This window comes from Rattus norvegicus, chromosome 8, assembly GCF_021556685.1.
Source record: "Rattus norvegicus strain SHRSP/BbbUtx chromosome 8, alternate assembly SHRSP_T2T, whole genome shotgun sequence".
Taxonomy (NCBI): domain Eukaryota; kingdom Metazoa; phylum Chordata; class Mammalia; order Rodentia; family Muridae; genus Rattus; species Rattus norvegicus.
Window position 1 is genome coordinate 65440377 of NC_141541.1, and position 21084 is coordinate 65461460.

The 21084-nt window shown below is 43.5% G+C and overlaps 1 long non-coding RNA gene across 2 annotated transcripts in view; it reads right to left on the bottom strand.

The window, feature by feature from the left end:
- Nucleotides 1–924: 924 nt before the first annotated feature.
- The window catches only part of LOC148004153 (uncharacterized), a 93958-nt gene continuing 73798 nt past the window's right edge, over nucleotides 925–21084 (bottom strand). The window contains exon 3 of one of the 2 annotated variants that reach the window (XR_015627716.1): nucleotides 925–1085. This is a non-coding gene — a long non-coding RNA (uncharacterized LOC148004153). Of the gene's footprint in view, nucleotides 1086–19193; nucleotides 19763–21084 lie in introns of those variants that run through there. The other variant, XR_015627715.1, reaches the window with a different exon arrangement.

Genomic DNA, 21084 nt, shown 5'->3' on the forward strand with positions numbered 1-21084 from the left:
GTATCCGTCATACCTGTAGTGTAGAGACTATAAAGTACATGTGACATCTCAAAGACGGAGTCTATTGATTGAGAGACAAAGCTAAAGATGAAGGTCTAGGGTGAAAGGGCCTGGGAGAATTAGTCTGGGGGAGTGCAGAATGCCCTGGACCTACAGCTAGCACAGATCACCAGGCTATTAACAGCCTTCTGTGTGGAAAACAGACTCGCACATCTCTTCCAGCGAAGAGACAATCTTCGTGTTTAACATTCCCGCTTTCCATGGTGTCTATCTGTGGGCTTAGACTCTCAATAGTGATCTGCTTCTCCCAAGTTTCTCTGACCCCACAGCAGGATGAAGAACTCCTGACGCTTTGGGACTTTTACACACACAAACTGTCGGTGGATGCAGCCCATATGACCACTGCAGCAGCCTGAGGAACTTGCCCCAGCCCAGAGGCCTCTACTCAGGTGAAACTAGGATCTTTCTGCTGTGATGGGGTCTCACTAGTTAGATGTGGCTGGCTTGGAGCTCACTGTGTAGCCCAGACTGCTCTCTACTCATAGAGATCCTATCTCAGCCAAACACGTAGGAAGGAAGCTGTAGTTTCTTAAAAACAAAACAAAGCAAAACTCTTTCAAACATCTGTTTTTGTTTGTTTGTTTGTTTGTTTGTTTGTTTGTTTGAGACAGGGTCTTACTATGTAGCCTGCGTTGTCCTGGAACTTGATACATAGACCAGGCTGGCCTCCAACTCACAGAGATCCACCTACCTCTGCCTACTGAGAGCTGGGATTAAAGAAAGACATGCACCACCACGCCTGGCCTGGTTTTTGTTTTTATATTTGAGACTTAGTGTCATGTACCCCAGATTGTCCTAGAATCCCTGATTCCCACTCCCCCATCTCCCAAGTGCCGAGATTACAGACTTCACTAACACACAGAGCAAGATACTCCCACCATTTTTATTTCCAACATCTTTCCAGTGTCTCCAATTGCAACCTCCAAGGCCATCTTCTCACCATTTCCAGCTTCCAGGATCAACCAACAGGGCATGAGCCTCTTCTTCCACAAGTTGGCAGAGAAATATGAGTACCAGGCATCTCCCTAAGATGAAGAAACCAGCACAGAGGCTACACACTCTTCCAAAATGTACAAAAGCCTGGGGATAAATGTTTACCCCATTTATTCCCAGTTTTACCCACTCAGGAGGCCACAGAAGCTGCTGCAGCCCTAAAACAGAACCTGCATCAGGTTCTCTTGGATGTTCATGTACTGCACCGACTAACCCCTCCATCTCTGTGACTTCCTGGAGACCCACTTCCTGGATGAGGAGATAAAGCTCAACAGGATAGGTGAGGGGCAGGGTGCGGTGGAACACACCTTTAATCCCATCATTTGGGAGGTACAGACGGGCAGATCTCTGTGAGTTCAAGGCCAGTCTAGTCTATATAGTGAGTTCCTGGACACTCAGGGCTACACAGAGAAATCCTGACTCAGAGAGAGACAGACACAGAGAGGCAGAGAGACAGAGAAACAGAGAGATAGCGACACAGAGAGAGACTGAGAAAGGGAGACAGAGACAGAGAGCTGAGCAGTTGAGAGCATTTACTACTCTTGAGGAAGACTCAAACAAGCAGATGACATATAGACAACCCCTCTGTCTAACAGAAAACAGTCTAAGTTGGAGGGGTTTTTGTCAGAAGATAGAAACTGAATGGTGGTGTGTTGCTGGCTTCCTGCACTTTGGCTTTTCCACGGAGTAGGTGACTCAGGATCGAATTCCATTTGCTCTCCTCTCTTGTGAGCACCCCCACCACCTCCCACAATCTTCAGCTATGGTTTTAAGCTTTATAGGGAACTTGATCACCAAAGGAAATAGCTAGCAATGTTACCAACATGACAAAATGTTCTCGGCAAACTCAAGTGTATTACTGAGACTCTCAGTACTCCTGTGGTCAAGAATCTGACAGAGAAGCAATTTTCTCAAAGCTCGGCAAAGTTGCGGGTTGCTCTGTGCACAGCTTTGTTTGGTATTAATAGGTCAATACCATGTTCAGTGTGTTAAGGAAGGAAGGGCCCAGCAGGAAAAGGTGACAGAATAAGGCCGGATAGGCTTTAGACATTAATCTGACCTCAGGATTAAAGCAAAGGAGGTCGGTCCTTTTTTTTAATCTGACCTCAGGATTAAAGCAAAGGAGGTCCGTCCTTTCTCCAGTCAGGCTCTTGTCCCACTCTACTCCAAGAACAGAGCAGGCAGATGTGCAGGTTGCACACTGGAGGTACTGTATTGTCAATTCAAGATTAACCCAAGAACCTGTATAGCTCTGAGAAGTGTTAGAGTCCACACCATCAGGACCATCAAGAACCATCCTTGGCAGAGCAAGTCTGCAGCTCTAAGAAGAGTTACAGTTTTCCAAGCTTCTGGATCAGGCCTCTGAAGTAAGGTGGTCTACATCTGGAGGCTGGAAAGAATTCCTGTCATCCACCAAGACATGGAGTCCTGGAGGCTGGGACAGGAAGGAGTCTCCTCTGTGAATCCTGTGGGCAAGTGACCATTCCTCCACTGAATTCTCAGGCACCTTTGTAGCCTCCCCCACCAAAACTCAGATCTATTGGATGCCATTTGGGGCAAGATGGGTCCAATTGGACCTAGGTTAGCTTAATGTGGACATTTAAAGACTTCATTTGTTAAAACACTTCATTTGTTAAAATGTTTCAGTAGTTCCCGGCAAGCTCTCCGCCATTCCCCTGCATCATTCTTTGTGTGTCAGGGTTGACTTCACTGTGATGCCGGGTGGGGTGATAGGGTAGGGTGGGAAGGTAGGGTGGGGTGGGGTGGGGAGTGTGGGGTGTGGGGTGTGGGGTGGGATGCCCACGTTTGGAGCTTTAGGTTGTCAGTGGCTGGAAACCTTTGTAAGGAGGGGAGGGGAAGTCATACAAAAGGATCTGCAGCGGGAATGTGCAGTTCCTCATTTGACTTGGACTAACTTTCATAAGACAGGATGTATAGTTCTCCAGCACACATTCCTTCTCCTGTTGATGCCGAGACTCCCACTGAATGCCAGCATGTATCAGGAAACACCGCAGGAAGGGACAAAAGTGGCTTCAGTTCTAGGAGCGGACAGCTGGCCATGACCTTCAGGACACTAAGGAGGAGCTGACTCAGAGAAGAGAAAAAAGCAGATTCTCTGCTGAACACTCTGGAAAAATTGACAAAGAGCACAGCACACAGTAGAGATAAAGATAAGCCACAAGAAGAGCTGTTGTGCAGCAATTTCCTCCAAGGTAAAGCTGCTTGTCTTGGAGCGAGGCTCAGTGAGACACAGATTGCTCTCAAGAGAGATGAAACTTTCTACCCTGTGGGGAAGCCCATTAAGCTCAAGGAACAACTCAAAATAGCTTCAGGAAGTCCCTGAAATGGATCGGATTCACTAGACTCCTCCCTCCCCGAGCATACAGGAAACTGAAAAGGACTGCTCAGAGATTCTTCCAGACTAGTGGGACTGCCTGAAAGAGGCTCAGACCAATGGGGCAACTGGAAAGGACACTGACCAACCCAGTAAGCTGCCTGCAGGCTGTGGGGTGAGCTCCAGGTTCCCTGCTTTTGTGAGCTGTCAATCATGCTGGGGTGAACTCCGAGGATACTGCAGTCTTAGAATCATTCTTGTTCCCGTAAGGAAAACCTTACCCATATTCCTGATAGTAATACCACCAACGGTTCACCAAGTTGCACTAAAATCACATTCTTGCTTTGTTCCTTTGTCAGTTCCCTGAGGTTTCTTCAGTCTCCCAGGAATAGTGTCATACATTGATAGGTTATTTCTCCGTGGGTGAACAGAGCCAATTCTAGCTAGATTAGATTATATTAAATGCAGGTTTACTGGGAAGCTGCTCTTGGGTGGGCAAATTTACTGGTCCCAAGACTGAGGCCAAGGAAGTCACCTTGGGGAGAGAGAAATGGGAGGAGGGAGAAGAGAAAGAGAGAAAGAGCATGCACACAGAGAGAGAAGGAGGAGAGAGCAAGAGGAGAGAGCAGGAGAGAGGAGGAGGAGAGTGGGAGAGATCAAAATATTTAGTTTATTCTGGGGGAAGGGTAGCCCAGCCCCTGGACTGGACAGGTCAGGGTTGGGGGCAGGGTGTGCCAGGTAGGGACTGAAGGATGCTGGGAGAACCTGGAGGCCAGGTTTGTCTGCTTTGCTGTGTAAAATGTGCATCTCAGCCCCTTGTCTTGGGTTTCCCAAACCAAACACACATGAGCAAAGCAGCACCTCTGTGAAGAAAGATCAGACCAACGTGAAGGCAGAGTGTGACACAGACACAGATGACTCTCCTGTGGAAGGAGACCAAAGGCATGGTGACAATGAGAACAGAGTGACCAGCTGGATTGATGAAAGATGACCAAAAAGAGATAGAAGATGCCCTCTTCTGGGCACTGGGCATGTACATATATATTTATGCAGACAGGCGAAACACTGTTATGGTCTGAACTCCATCCCCCCAGGAGAGCTATGGCCATTTTGTTGTGTGCCTGCCAGTCATTGACACAGTGAAGTGACTTGGCTCAAGGACATGCTGACCAAATGTTATGTATGAGGTTTGCTAATCTTAAGAAATCCCACAAGGGACCTCTCAAATCAAAGGTCAGTATGAACTGTTCTATCTAAGATATCTTGAGTCAGAGCTGACCACTGGGCAGCCCTTCCTACGCCTATGTATGAGCTCACTGTGGTTTTTGTGGCTGACACTGAAGAACGCTACTAATAACCCAAAGAGTAATGATTACAATAGTCATGCTCTGGTATCTCAGTGTTCTGAAATTTCCCTGTTCACCCACCACCCCTTACCTTACTCAGGACCAATCAGCCAGAGGCTAGCTGATAATACTTTGTCTAGTAAGCCAAATGCTCCTTCCTTGACCTTTAAACTTTAGAACCTGTTTTTTCCTATAAAAAGCCTACTCTGAGAGCAGACTGTGTGTGCTGCAGTCCTTCTTGTGGTTTTGGATGTACATTCAATAAACGATTCTTGCTTAACTGAGATCAGTGTTTATTAGGTTTGAGTAGCTATTCCTGAAATCCAACAAATACCATACATATAAAATAATAAGGTAAGTTTTTTAATTAAAAAAAAGTCTTACCCTGTTATTTAGTTATCTAGGCACTGTCTGGACCGGGTGACAACCAGGACTCCCAGGAGTATCTTTAGGACACTCTCTTCTCTCTACTGTCCTTCCTGCATTTATTCATTATTAAATTCCCTGCATCCTGTCCAGTTTTACTTCCTTTGATGATCCTCAGTAGTACTGAATCTTACTCTGACATTTGCCTTTAATTATTAATTTAATTTTGACTTAACAATAAAAGAATTTGCTGGGCAGTGGTGGAGCACACGCTTAATCCCAGCACTTGGGAGGCAGAGCCAGTTGGATCTTTGGATCTCTGGGTTCGAGGCCAGCCTGGTCTACAGAGCCAGTTCCAGGACAGCCAGGGCTATTACACAAAGAAACCTTGCCTTGAAAAACCCAAAACAAAAACAAGCAAATAAAAACCACATTTTTTTAAAAACAAAGATATTCTTACCATTTTCTTTTTTAAAGAAAGGTCTTACTATGTAACTCTGGCTGGTGTGGCTCTCTCTGTGTAGACCAGGTTGACTTCAAGCTCTTATTGACCCATTTGTCTCTTGAGTGCTGGGACTAAAGTCCTGTACTTACTCTGTAGACTAGGATGGCCTTGAACTCAAAGATCTCCTTGCCTCTTCCTCTTGAGTGTTGGAATTAAAGATGTGCACCACCACCAATACCACCATCACCACCACCACCACCACCACCACCACCACCACCACCACCACCACCACCACCACCTCCAGACTAAATTATTACATATTTTATGTTGTTTCAAAATGTACTTTGAATAGAATTGGACTTTCTCTTACCTAAAGTTTTGTTACCCTTGACACATTTTTTTTTTTTTTGTTTTTCTCTGCTTTTTCTCAGCTCCACAAAGTTACCTTTGGATATATAATGAGTTCAAGGCTAGCCTGGGCTACATGAGATCCTGTCTGGACAATAGCAAAGCCTCCCACACACAAACACAAACAAAATCGAAACAAAAGTTAAACAATATGTGGTGGTTTGAATGAAAATGATCCTCATATGCTAGTAGGATGGGGCACTGTTAGGAGGTATGGCCTTGTTGGAGTAGGTGTGGCCTTGTTGGAAGCAGTGTGTCACTGGGGGTGGGCTTTGAGGTTTCAGATGCTCAAGCCAAGTTCAGTGTCATTCTCTCTTCCTGTTGCCTGCTGATTCATTTATAGAACTCTGTTTCTTCTCCAGCACCATGTCTGCCTGCACACTGCCATGCTTCCTACTATGATGATAATGGACTAAAATAAACCTCCAAACTGTAAGCCAGCTCTAATTAAATGCTTTCCTTTATAAGAGTTACTGTGGTCATGGTGTCTACACAGAAATAGAAACTAAGACACTTTAGGAAGAAATCATAACCCAGGTTCCCACATATCAAAAATGAGGTATACAAGAAAATAAGAAAGCATGACTCACATGGAGAAAAAGAAATTGTTAGGAACTGACTGATTGGGTGAAAGTGTTAGGTTTCACTGACAAAAAACTAAGCTGTTATCTATAGCTGTTCAAAGACTTAAAGAAAAGTATGAAGATAATAATTAACATATAGAAACTCATTAAAAAATAACCCAGAAACTTAAAGGGAAAATCTAAATCTCAAGAGCACAACAATTCAAAATATAAGATTTATTATAATAAAGGATAAACTGAACATTTGCAATGACAGAACAAAATAATGAACTTGAAAATAAAGCAATACAAATGATCCAGTCTTAAGAACTTTGAGGGGGAAAAAAAGACTGGAGAGTTAGGGAGTGTCAGAGATCCATGGGACCTCACGCTGAATACCTACCTATATACACACAGTAGAGTTCTCAAGATAGACAGGCATTGTGTACCTCTCTTGCAGAGGACCTGAGTTCAGTGCCTCAGTGCCCATGTCAAGTGACATAACTTCCTGTATGTGGGCAGCGGGCTGTGAAAGATACCCTGCTTCCTCATCAAGATAGGTCGAAGCCCCGGGAAGCCTAAGGGAGGGCAGGAACTCCCCAGTCTCCCAGGAGATCAGGTCCCTCTCAAGTAGCTACAGCCCCTACAGCCCCCGTAGAGAGGTTTGAGACAGATCAATCACGTAGGGCAATGCCCTAAGCCCCTCCTCCACAGGTGAGGACGTGACCACAGTCACAGATCAGTCAAGTAGAAGCAGGACCACGCCCCCAAATATGTAGATGAGGTCTTCCCAAGCTCTCAGGCTAAACCAACAGAAAGTACCTGCTGTCAGATCCTAACCCATCCCGAAACTGTATGTAAGAATCCTAGTCAGAAGGATTAAAGGTGTGCCAGAATTACTTCATTGTCTGAGAGTTTCTGTCATAAGAGCTGTAACACCGCTGCTTGGGGAAGAGATCTGCTTTCTCAAAATCTCCGACAGAAGTTCCCCTGCACCTCTCACCAGCTAGACAGTCTCCTGTTGGCTCAGCCCAGCCTGACATCCTGCAGTAGCGGTGGAAACAGGCAGAGCAGCACCAGCAGGGGAATCACCGAGTCACCGAAAGCAGTCCCCCATTCTTGCCCAAGTTCTCTCCCCTTCACCTGAACCTGCACACCTAGCTGGACCAGAGATCTCTGTGGAAAGCCTCCAGCATGAAGGCCCACACCTGTAACAACATTACCAAGAGATCTGATGCCCTCCTTTGCCTCCAGGGGCATTATACTTATATCCACAAACCCACATACATATACACATAATTAAAATAAAGGGCCTCAGATGGCTCAATAAGAAGAGCATTGGTTGCTCTTCTAGAGCTGGGTTCATTTCCCAGCACCCACAGCTCACAACCATCTGTACTTCCAGTTCTAGAGGGTCTGATGCCTTCTTCTGGCTTCCCTGGGCACTCAACCATATACGCAAGTGAAACACCTATTGAGAGATAGAGTTTTAAACTAGGTCAAAACTCAGCAACAGGATCTGACTCAGGAAGACAGATGGTTAAAAATGCAGGAGGACTGGTGCTGACTCACTGACCCTCCGGATGTCACCGGACATGAGTAAATGAGTAACGAGTTCTGTTCTGCCCCTGTGATATTTGTTCAAGCCCCCATTGTGCCCTACAGACAATATTCCAGCCATTGTGTCCTGCAGATAGTATTCTAGGAAACTGGGGCCGAAGCCTAACCAGATGTGTATCAGATGCAGATGCTTCGTCAACTCTGATAAACATTTACCCTAAAGGACAGGAATCAAGATCTGTTCTCAGGAGAATGAGGGCTTGACTTTTCCCCCGATTTAAACCCTAGAGTCTTAAGAACAATCCTGTGACTTTGAGAGTTTCCCCTTGTGACATTTTTGGTATTTCCTTTTGATGTCCCCTCATCTCCTGGGGCTCGTGGCTTCTTCCTTCAAATAGCCCTTCTCCCAGCTGCTCAGGGTTGACTCCTCTGTCTCCTGCATGGGATACGTGTCGACCCGGAGCTCCGCAATAAACCTCGCCTCTGCTTATTGCATCAAGATTGGTCTCTCGTGTGTCTGGGGTCCACAACTTCCCGAGACTTGAGCGAGGGTCTCCCTTCAGGGATCTTTCACCATAAACATACAACAAAATAAAATTTTAATAGATAAATAAATAAGCTAAAGAGATGGCCTGGTAGTAAAGTGTAGTGAGAATTTTGGTTTCTTAAAAAATCCAGTTATGTTATGTGAGTATGTTTTTGTTTTAATCCCAGGTGTGAGATAAAAGGCTGTTTCACAGCAGGTGATTATGATTTGCCTTGTGGTCTAGTATGGGTATATTTTTGCCAACCACAGAGAGTTTAATCTGGGGATTCTGGAGAAGGTATAAATGGGAAAGCCCCAACAGAGCCTGTGGCAGCTGCTGCTCCCCTGGATGCTGCCCCTGCTGTTGCTGTAGCCTCTGCTGCTGGTCTCTGCTGGTCCCTGATGGTCCCTGCTGGTCCCCACTGGTTATTGCTGTTGCTTTTGTCATTTTACTGGATTGCTGATTTTAGGGACTGCTGGATATTCTGAAGACAAAGATGGGACTTGTCCTAAGGAACCCAATGCCCCTAAAGAGGTCTATGCCCCCTTTCTCCTCTAACCTTTATCTCCTACCTTATATTGGGTGGTTGGAAAGGACTAGGGTGTAATAAGGTTTGGGAGAATGGTAGAGGTATAAGAACTCAAATATATATATATACCTAGTTGTCAACTTGACTATATCTGGAATGAACTACAATCCAGAATTAGAGGGCTCATCCATGATCCAGATCTTGAGGCTGGAAGACACAAGTTTCTGACCTGGATCTTGGCATGGAGATCTTGAGGTATAGTGGCTATGAAAATCTTAGACCCAGGCAAGGTAGTACACGACTTTATTCCCAGGAGACTGAGACAAGGAGACTTCTGAGTTCGAGGTTAGCCTGGGACAAAGCAAGTCCCAGATCTAGGTACGGTGGTACACACTGTCATCTGGGCCACACTTTCTGCTGGAGACCTACATGAGGACATTGGAAGAAGGAAGATTCACTCTTCTTCACCTACTTGCACTTACTTGCCAGCCCATCCGTTGGAACCTACTTCTACAGAAGACCAGCTGAAACAACTAGCCTTGTGGGACTAAGCAACAACTAGATTCTTGAATTTCCTGTTCACAGCTGACCATTGTTGGGCTAGTTGGACTACAGACTGTAAGTCATCACAATAAATCCCTCAATATAGAGAGACATTCCATAAGTTCTGTGACTCTAGAGAACCCTGACTAATACACACACACACACACACACACACACACACACACACACACACACACCCCAACATCAAGAGCACTGACTGACCTGTGGCCCAGTAACTTTAATCTCAGCACTTGGGAGGAAAAGACAGGTGGATCTCTGTGACTTTTTGGCCAGTGTGGTCTATATAGTGAGTTCCAGGACAGCAAGGGCTATATATATAGAGAGAGATCCTGTCTCAAACAAAAATTAAACAACAAAACCAAAACCAGTAAGGGCCCTGGCTGTTATTTTAGAGGACCCAGGTTCGATTCCCTGTACCCACAAGGCTGTTTGTGGTATGTGACTCCTAAATTCCAGTACTAGGAAATCCAGTGCCCTCTTCTGGCTCCCGTGGGTAGGCACCAGGCACACACATGGTGCACAGGCATATATGTAGTTAAAAATTCATAGACAAAATAAAAATAATAAAATAAATGAATAAATACTTTTAAAATTGCACCACTTAATATTTAAGTTTGTGGGGTTGGGGATTTAGCTCTGTGGTAGAGCGCTTGCCTAGGAAGCGCAAGGCCCTGGGTTCGGTCCCCAGCTCTGAAAAAAAAAAAAGAACCAAAAAAAAATATTTAAGTTTGTTTGATTTTTTTAATATTTTTTTTTGGAAAGAGGAATAGTCTCTTATGTTGCCCAAGCTGGCTTTTACATCTTCCTGCTTCACTCTCCTTCATATTGGGATTACAAGACTGAACAATGATGTCTAAGCTTTGGGGACTATAACTCTGTGTCATTGAATACATTCTCCTTATTATGTAGCCATCCCCACCATCCATCTCCAGAATTGTTTGTTTTTCAAGACAGGATCTCCCTGTGTAGTTTTAACTGTCCCAGAACTCACTATGTAGATCATTCTGGCCTTGAATTTGTAGAAATCCATCTGCCTCTGCTGGGTGCTGGGATTAAAGGTATGGGCCACTATGCCTAGACCATCTTTTCACCTTTTCTAGCTGAGATCGTATACCCCTCAAATGTCAGTGCCCTCGGTAGCCCAGACCCTGGCAACCATTCTTATTATTTGTATTATTTTATTTCGTATGTAGATGCTCTGGTTGCGTGTCTGTGCATCACATATATGCCAGAAGATGATGTTGGAACCCTGAGACTGGAGTTACAGACAGTTGAAAGCCTCCATGTGAGTGCTGGGACTTGAGCCCTCATCTTCTGGAAGAGCAGCCAGTGTTTTCTTCTAGACTAACCCACCTCTTCAAGACCCCCACTGGCAACCATTCTTTCTGTCTATGAATTTAGCTGCTATAGGAGGTTCATATAATTGGAATCATAGTACATTTGTCCGTGTTTTACTTGTGTTAAAAACACATAAACAGGCCTGCGCCCGGAGCTGACCTTGTGACACAGTTCTCTGTACCCAGATCCTGCTGGGTGAAAGCTGGTCTCCAAGAGTGCTGACACATGGGCTTATAGGAAGGTCAAGTCACTGTCAGAGACAGCAAGATGAGCTAACAACAGAGATAACTAGATGGTGAGACACAAGGACAAGAACCTAAGCAACAGAAACCACTTGGCATCAGCACAATCCAGTTCACCCATCACACAAGCTCTGGATAATCCAACACACTGGAAAAGCAAGATTTTTATTTAAAATGACAACTCTTCATGATATTAGAGGTCCTTCAGAGGACATAAATAACTCCCTTAAAGAAATACAGGACAACACAGGTAAACAAGTAGAAGCCCTTAAAGAGAAACACAAGGGGTTGGGAATTTAGCTCAGTGGTAGAGCGCTTGCCTAGCAAGCCCAACGCCCTTGGTTCAGTCCTCAGCTCTGGGAGAAAAAGAAAAAGAAAAAGAAAAAGAAAAAGAAAAGGAAAAAGAGCTCGAGACCCCATATGTACAACAATGCCAAGCAACCAGAGCTTCCAGGGACTAAGCCACTACCTAAAGACTATACATGGACTGACCCTGGACTCTGACCCCATATGTGGCAATGAATATCCTAGTAAGAGCACCAGTGGAAGGGGAAGCCCTGGGTCCTGCTAAGACTGAACCCCCAGTGAACTAGACTGGTGGGGGGAGGGCGGCAGTGGGCGGAGGGTGGGGAGGGGAACACCCATAAGGAAGGGGAGGGGGCAGGGGGATGTTTGCCCGGATACCGGGAAAGGGAATAACACTCGAAATGTATATAAGAAATACTCAAGTTAATAAAAAAAAAGAAAAAGAAAAAGAAAAAGGAAAGGAAAGGAAAAAGAAAAAGAAAAAAAAATTCCCTAACCTAAAGAAAGAGATGCCCATAAACAAACAAGGAACCTACAGAACTCCAAATAGATTGGACCAGAAAAGAAATTGATCCTGTCACATAATAGTCAAAACACCAAATGCACAAAACAAAGAAAGAATATTAAAAAGAGTAAGGGAAAAGGGTCAAGTAACATATAAAGGCAGACCTATCAGAATTACACCGGACTTCTCACCAGAAACTATGAAACAGGAAGATCCTAGGCAGATGTCATACAGACACTAAGAGAACACAAATGCCAGCCCAGGCTACTATATCCAGCAAACTCTCAATTAACATAGATGGAGAAACCAGGATTTTCCATGACAAAACCAAATTTACATAATATATTTCCACAAATCCAGCGCTACAAAGAATAATAGTTGGAAAACTCCAACACAAGTAGGAAAACTACACTCTAGAAAAAGCAAGAAAGTAATCTTCTTTCAACTAACCCAAAAGAAGATAGCCACACAAACGTAATTCCACCTCTAACAACAAAAATAACAGGAAACAACAATCATTTGTCCCTAATATCTCTCAACATCAATGGACTCAATTCCCCAGTAAGAAGACATAGACTAAACAGACTGGATGCATAAACAGGACCCAGCATTTTTCTGAATATAGGAAACACACCTCAGTGACAAAGACAGACACAGCCTCAGAGTAAAAGGCTAGAAAACAATTTTCCAAGCAAATGGTCCCAAGAAACAGCTGGAGTAGCCACACTAATATCAAATAAAATCAACTTTCAACCAAAAGTTATCAAAAAAGATAAGGAAAGAAACTTCATATTCATCAAAGGAAAAACCCACCAAGATGAACTCTCAATCTTGAATATCTATGCTCCAAATGCAAGGGCACCTACAGTCATAAAAGAAACCTTACTAAAGCTCAAAGTACACATTGCACCTCACACAATAATAGTGGGAGACTTCAACAACCCACTCTCATCAACGGACAGATCTTGGAAACAGAAACTAAACAGAGACACAGAGAAACTAACAGATATTATGAACCAAATGGATTTAACAGATATTTATAGAACATTTTGAAAGACCCCTGGAGTAGGAAGACCCTCACTCAAGTCTTGGGATGATGCGATCCCCCAAGAACTCATGTGAGACCATCCCTGCTGTAATAATATGAGGTTTATTGATGGGAACCAGTGCACTGGGGTCGAGACTCGTATCCCACACAGGGCTGAAGAGGTATTTAAAGGAAGAAACCACAACCCAACGGGGTAGGGATGGCGTCATTGGAAAATGTCGAGAATACCAGTGAAAAATCACAAGGAGAAGCTTCCTGTTTCTCAAGATTTTTCTTTAAGATTTTAATCTAACTTTATGGTCAGTTAGTTCCTGGGAGAGAATTGCCGAACCGGCTGGTGTAATTGCAGTTCCAGGGCCCGACCAGTTTCTTTCTTCTGCTCTAAACTTTTCTCTGGGTGTGTGTGGGGGGGGCAACCTTAAAATTTCTACCTTTCAATTTTATTCTTTTTTTTAAAGATTTATTTATTCATTTATTATATTTAAGTACACTGTAGCTGTCTTCAGATACACGAGAAGAGGGCATCAGATCTCTTTACAGATGGTTGTGAGCCACCATGTGGTTGCTGGGAATTGAACTTAGGACCTCTGGAAGAGCAGTCGGGTGCTCTTAACCGGTAAGCCATCTCTCCAGCCCTCAATTTTATTCTAAAACAAAAGGATATACCTTCTTCTCGGCACCTCATGGTGCCTTCTCAAAAATTGACCATATAACTGGTCACAAAACAGGCCTCAACAGATACAAGAAGACTGAAATAATCCCATGCATCCTATCAGATCACACGGACTAAGGCTGGTCTTCAATAACAACAAAAACGACAAAAAGCCCACATACACATGGAAGCTGAGTAATGTTCTACTCAATGATAACTTGGTCAAGGAAGAAATAAAGAAAGAAAGACTTTTTAGAATTTAATAAAAATGAAGGCACAACATACCCAAACATATGACACAATGAAAGCAGTGCTAAGAGGAAAACTCATATCTCTGAGTGCCTCCAAAAAGAAACTGAAGAGAGCATACATTATTAGCCACTTGATAGCACACTTGAAAGCTCTAGAACAAAAAGAAGCAAATACACCCAAGAGGAGTAGATGGCAGGAAATAATTAAACGCAGGGCTAAAATCAACCAAGTAGAAACAAAAAGTACTATACAAAGAATCAACAAAACCAGGAGCTGGTTCTGTGAGAAAATCAACAAGAGAGCTAAACCCTTAGACTAACCAGAGGGCACAGAGACAGTATCCAAATTAACAAAATTTGAAATGAAAAAGGAGACATAGCAACAGAAACTGAGAAAATTAAAAAGAACCATCAGATCCTACTACAAAAGCCTATACTCAACAAAACTGGAAAATCTGGATGAAACGGACAATTTTCTAGACAATTACCAGTACCAAAGTTAAATCAGGATCAGATTAAACTACCTAAACAGTCCCATAACTCCTAAAGAAATGGAAGCAATCATTAAAAGTCTCCCAGCCCAAAAAGCCCAGCACCAGATGGGTTTAGTGCAGAATTCTATCAGACCTTCATAGAAGACCTAATGCCAATACTTTCCAAACTATTCCACAAAATAGAAACAGAAGGAGCACCACCGAATTCCTTCTATGAAGCCACAAGCTTATACCTAAACCGCACAAAGACCTAACAAAGAAAGAAAACTTCAGACCAATTTCCCTTATGAATATCAATGAAAAATTACCCAATAAAATTCTCAAAAAATGAATCCAAAAACCCATCAAAATGATCATCCATATGATCAAGTAGCTTCATCGAGGGATGCAGGGATGGTTCAATATATGGAAATCTATCAATGAAATCCACTATGTAAACAAGTTCAAAGAAAAAAAAACCACACATGATCATCTCATTAGATGTTGAGAAAGCATTTGACAAAATTCAACACCCCTTTATGTTAAAAGTCCTGGAAAGAATAGGAATTCAAGGCCCATACCTAAACATAGTAAAAGCAATATACAGCAAACCAGTCGCTAACATTAAACTAAATGGAGAGAAACTTGAAGCAATCCCACTAAAATCAGGGACTAGACAAGGCTGCCCACTCTCTCCCTACTTATTCAATATAGTACTCGAAGTCTTAGCTAGAGCAATCAGACAACAAAAGGAGGTCAAAGGGATATAAATTGGGAAGGAAGAATTCAAAATATCACTACTTGTAGATGATATGATAGTATACTTAAGTACCCCCAAAATTCCACCAGAGAATTCCTAAACCCAATAAACAACTCAAACAAATCAGTAGCCTTCCTCTACTCAAAGGATAAACAGCTGATCCTTCACAATAGTCAAATAATATAAAATACTTTGGTGTGACTCTAACCAAGCAAGTGAAAGAACTGTATGACAAGAACTTCAAGTCTCTGAAGAAAGAAATCAAAGAAGATCTCAGAAGATGGAAAGATCTCTCATATTCATGGATTGACAGAATTAATATAGTAAATTAATTCTGTAAAACAAACTCGCCAAAAGCAATGTACAGATTCAATGTAATCCCCATCAAGATTCCAACTCAATTCTTCCTAGAGTTAGAAAGCACAATTTGAAAATTCATTGGAATAACAAAAAAACCCAGGATAGTGAAAACTATCCTCAACAACAAAAGAACTTCTGGGGGAATCACCATCCCTGACCTCCTGCTGTATTACAGAGCAATAGTGATAAAAACTGTATGATATAGGCACAGAGACAGGCAGGTAGATCAATGAAATAGAATTGAAAACCCAGAAATGAACCCACACACCTATAGTCACTTGATCTTTGACAAAGGAGCTAAAACCATCCAGTGGAAAAAAGACAGCATTTTCAACAAATGGTGCTGGTTCAACTGGAGGTCAGCATGTAGAAGAATGCAGATCGATCCATGCTTATCTCTCTGTACAAAGCTCAAGTCCAAGTGGATCAAGGACCTCCACATAAACCCAGATACACTCAAACTAATAGAAGGGAAAGTGGGGAAGAGTGTGGAACACACGGACACGGGAAAACTTCCTGAACATAGCACCAGTGGGTTATACTTTAAGATCAAGAATTGATAAATGGGACTTCATAAAATTTGCAAAGCTTCTGTAAGGCAAAGGACATTGTCATTAGGACAAAATGGCAACCAACAGATTGGGAAAAGATCTTTACTAAACCTACACCTGATAGAGGGCTAATAACCAATAAATACAAGGAACTCAAGAAGTTAGACTCCAGAGAATCCAATAACCCTATTTAAAAATGGGGTACAGAGCTGAACAAAGAATTACCAACTGAGGAGTATCAGATGGCTAAGAAGCACCTAAAGAAATGCTCAACACCCTTAGTCATCAGGGAAATGCAAACCAGGACAATCCTGAGAGGAGGCAGGGAGGGGTGGGTAGATGGGTGGGAGAACGCCCTCATAGAAGAAGGGGGATGGGGGATGGGATAGGGAGTTTATGGACAGGAAATGGGGAAAAGGGATAACATTTGAAATGTAAATTTCAAAAATCCAATTTAAAAAAACCAGGTAGACATGGGGCTGGAGAAAAGTCAAGAGCCCTTGACTGCTCTTCCAGAGGTTCAGAGTTCAATTCCCAATGATTACTTGGTGGTTCACAAATGTCTGTAATGGGATCTGATGCCCTCTTCTGGTGTGTCTGAAGACACAGCACTCATATACATGAAATATATGAATAAATGAATCTTCTTTTAAAAAAATGTAGACATGTACAAAGCAACAATTATACCAAGGTACTGCTAGGTTTACACAAACGTGAACAATTAGCACAAAACAAGGGAGCGAGACAAAGTTACAGAATTTTACCAGAATTAAGTCCACGTAAAGCAGAGAGTAGTTGGTGTGCTGTAAGACCGCACTGGCAGCACTTGAGAGGCTGAAGACAGAAGGAGGGGCAGCTTACGACTAGTCTTGGCTCCAGAGCAAGTTTAAGGCTGGTCTGAGCTTCATGAGACCCAGCCTTCAAATGAATAAATGGATGGATGAATAAAGGCGGATAATGTCATGCATTGGGATTTTAATCCATAACTGATCAGGAAAACTTTTCAGGGGTGGGGAAACACACGATATTATTAAATATATATCCCTGGCTGGCCCGGAACTTTCTATATAGACCAGGCTAGCATTGAATTCACAGAGATCCACCTTCCTCTGCCTTCCAAGTGCTGAAATTAAAGAACTGTACGCTAGCTATGCCCTACTGAGAATCACAACTCTTAAAATATGTTTTAGAAGGCTATTTGTAGTGGCTCATGCCTGTAATCACAGTACCTTGGAGGTGGAGACAGGAAGGATCAGGAGTTGGAGGCCAGCCTCACCTCACAGTGAGTTCAAGCCTAGCGTGGGTTGTTTAAGGTCCTCTTAATGCTCCACATCAAAATAAGCTTTACGACTATCAAGAGAGACAAGCACGACGGTGTGCTCTTGTAACCCTAGCCCTGGGAAAGTAGAGACAGGAAGGTTGTGAGGTTAAGACTAACCTCGGCTACACAGTGCCTGTCTCACAAATATCAGAGAAATTAATGTAGTACACAAAGATATACTTAACACAAGAGAATGAAACATGGGGCTGGGGGACCAAGAGAAAGATATGAGACGGGGAAAAAAAATAGAAAAATGGATTGGCACAAATACAACATTAAACGGCAATAGTATAAGTACTGTGATCAAATGACTGGCTAACAGGACACAATACAATTACATGCGACCGCTGAAGACAGTTTACTTCCTCCTTCTCTATCCCTATTGCTGGATTATAGGTGTGTACCACTATGATGTCTTTATATTTCCTGATTTTAAAAATTCCTACTAAGAAATGATAATCAAGGGACTGGAGAGATAGCTCAGTAGTAAAGAGCACGGACTGCTCTTCTAGAGGTCCTGAGTTCACTTCCAGCAGTAAAACCCTAAGACAACCCTCTCCCCTTCTTTTGTGCAGTACTGTGTATTTGAAGGCAGAGACCTGCACACGGCAGGAAAGCATGCTCTAGCACAGAGCTCCTTCACTAACCCTTTGTTTATGTTAAGTGGGTCGCCTTTGCTTTTTGTAGATTACTCTGGTTTGTGTATATAGGTGTGTGTTTGTATGACTGAATGCCATATGTACAGGTGCTCATGGATGCCAAAGAGGCCATCAGATGTTCTGAGGCTGAAGGTATAGGTAGTTGGGAGACATCTGACATGGTTGCTGGGAATTAGATTAGTCCTTTGGAAGTACTCCTAGTAGCCCAGCCATCACCCCAACCACATGCTTTTCATTTGTTAATTTTATTATTACTGTGTGTGTGTCCCCAATCTCCTCCAAGATGAAAATCTTCCATTTTGAAGGGAAGCGCATGAAGAAACAGGTTGTTGAAAGGGAAGTGAAACATTTCATCCTGCATTGAAGTTCCATAAGCGCTGATGTAAACAACTCAAATAGTTTCAGGAAATCCCTGAAACTGACCAGATTCACTAGGCCTTCCCCTTCCCAAGCCTATCTAAGCAGTAAAAACTTCTGAGAGACTTTCTCAAACAAGACAAGCTATCTGGAAGAGGCTATGATCAGCTGAGCTGTCTGAAAGGGGTAGTCACAGTGTTGGGTTGCCTGCAAACTGTGCAGTGAGTTCCAGGTATTCGGCTTTTGAGACCCATCACTCATGCTAGGGGTGGACTTTGATGGTATCCTTACATTGGTCTACCCCTGTTTCCCTACCTGGGGTAAGTAGACATTTGTTCCTGTCTCCTCAGGAAGAGTGCCACAACAGTATAGGCACTTATGTGCTGTGGAAATCAGGAGACAACTTTTAGGGGTCACTTCTTTCCTTCTACCACGGTGTCTTAGGATTTCAATTGCTACAATGAAACACCATGACCAAAAGCAAGTTGGGGAGAAAAGAAATGGTTTATTTGACTTACAGATTCATATTGCTGCTCATCATTGAAGGATGCCAGGACAGGAACTCAAAAAGGGCAGGAACCTGAAGGCAGGACTTGATGCAGAGGCCATGGAGGTGTGCTGTTCACTGGCTTACTCGGCTTGCTTTCTTTTTTTTTTTTTTGGTTCTTTTTTTTCGGAGCTGGGGACCGAACCCAGGGCCTTGCGCTTCCTAGGCAAGCGCTCTACCACTGAGCTAAATCCCCAACCCCTCAGCTTGCTTTCCTACAGAACCCAGAACCAGCCCAGGGGTGGCAGTGCCTACAATGGGCTAGACCGTCCCATATCAATCGCTAATTAAGAAAATGCCCGGCCTACCCCCTCGGCTGTCTATCTATCGCTCCATCTTTCTTTCTCTGTCATACATGCACACATACACACACAAAAACAGTTTTAAAAAAGTGTGTAAAAACAAACTCAAAAGAATAGTCTCTCTCTCTCTCCCTCTCTCCCTCTCTCCCTCTCTCCCTCTCTCCCTCTCTCCCTCTCTCCCTCTCTCCCTCTCTCCCTCTCTCCCTCTCTCTCTCTCTCTCTCTCTCTCTCTCTCTCTCTCTCTCTCTCCCTCCCCCCCCCCTCTCCTGATTTTCCTGAGGCTCAGGCTGGCCTGGTACAGCAGCAGCAAATCTGAATGAGGCGGGATTCAGCTTCCCATATGCTGGGATTATAGGTGTGGATGGCAGGCTGGTTTGAAGGACACTGTTTATACCTGGAAAACATGTTCACGTTATCATTCTCGTTGTAAAATCCTTTATATAGCACCTACTGTGTACCATATATTCTCTAAGGTTTTTGGAAGTTTTATTTCTTTATTATATTCTAAAGGAATAAAAAAGAAAGAAAGAAAATGCCCTGCAGGCTCTGAAGAGAGCCCTGGCACCCAGACAAAAGGCAGCCTAGCACTCTCTTCTGCTTCAGACAGCCAGCACTCCCCCCGGTGCAGATGCCTCCTATCGTTGAAGGAGGCAGAACATTAATGCCCTTGAAGTGATAAGGCCCCCACTCTTAAAACTATGAGAAAGAGACAACCAAGCATTCCCAGACAGCTGTGGCCAGCTTGTAAAAATGCACTGGTCACTGATAATGAAATGAGTCATTTCTTCCCAGGTCATAAAGGTCCTTTTCCAGATGTGTGGTCCCTCCTTGCTTCTGAACAAATGTTACCAGTTTTGAAGGACAGCATTCCTTTACCCCTCACCCAATCATGTGACGCCAAGGCTGGAAAGCCCCAGCTTATACATTTCCCATATATATAAATATATATATATATATATATATATATATATATACACACACACACACACACACACACACACACACACACACACACACACACACACCCAGAACCCCTAGACCCGGGGTCACATTCATAGCCTGCTGAGCAGGGGGAGTTCACACTTGAATAAAAGACTCTTGTATGTTTGCATTGGTATTGTGATCTCTGGCGGTCTCCTGGGGTTCTTACAAACTGGGCATAACAGCTTTCCTATACCCAGATCTTATGGAGACATTGTCTTAAGGTTTTACTGCCGTGAAGAGACACCATGACCAAGGCAACATTTAATTGGGGCTGGCTTACAGGTTCAGAGGTTCAGTTCATTATCCTCAAGGCTGGAACATGCTAGCATCTAGGCCGGCATGGTGTAGGAGGAGCTAAGAGTTCTACATCTTCATCTGAAGGCTGCAAGAAGAATACTGACTTTCAGGCAGCTAGGATAAGGGTTTTAAGACCATGTCCACTGTAATACACCCACTCCAAGGCCACACCTCCAAATAGTGCCACTTCCTGGGCCAAACATATTCAAACCACTACATTCCACTCCTTGACCCCCATAGGTTTGTTCAAACATATGAGTCTATGGGAGTCATACCTAAAATAGCATTATGCAAAATACATTTAGTCCAACTTCAAAAGTCCCCCATAGTCTATAGCTGTCTCAACTATGTTAAAAGTCCAAAGTTCAAAGTCTCTTCTGAGACCCATCCAATCACTTAACTGTAATCCCTAAAGGAAGACAGGAAACCAGCTGG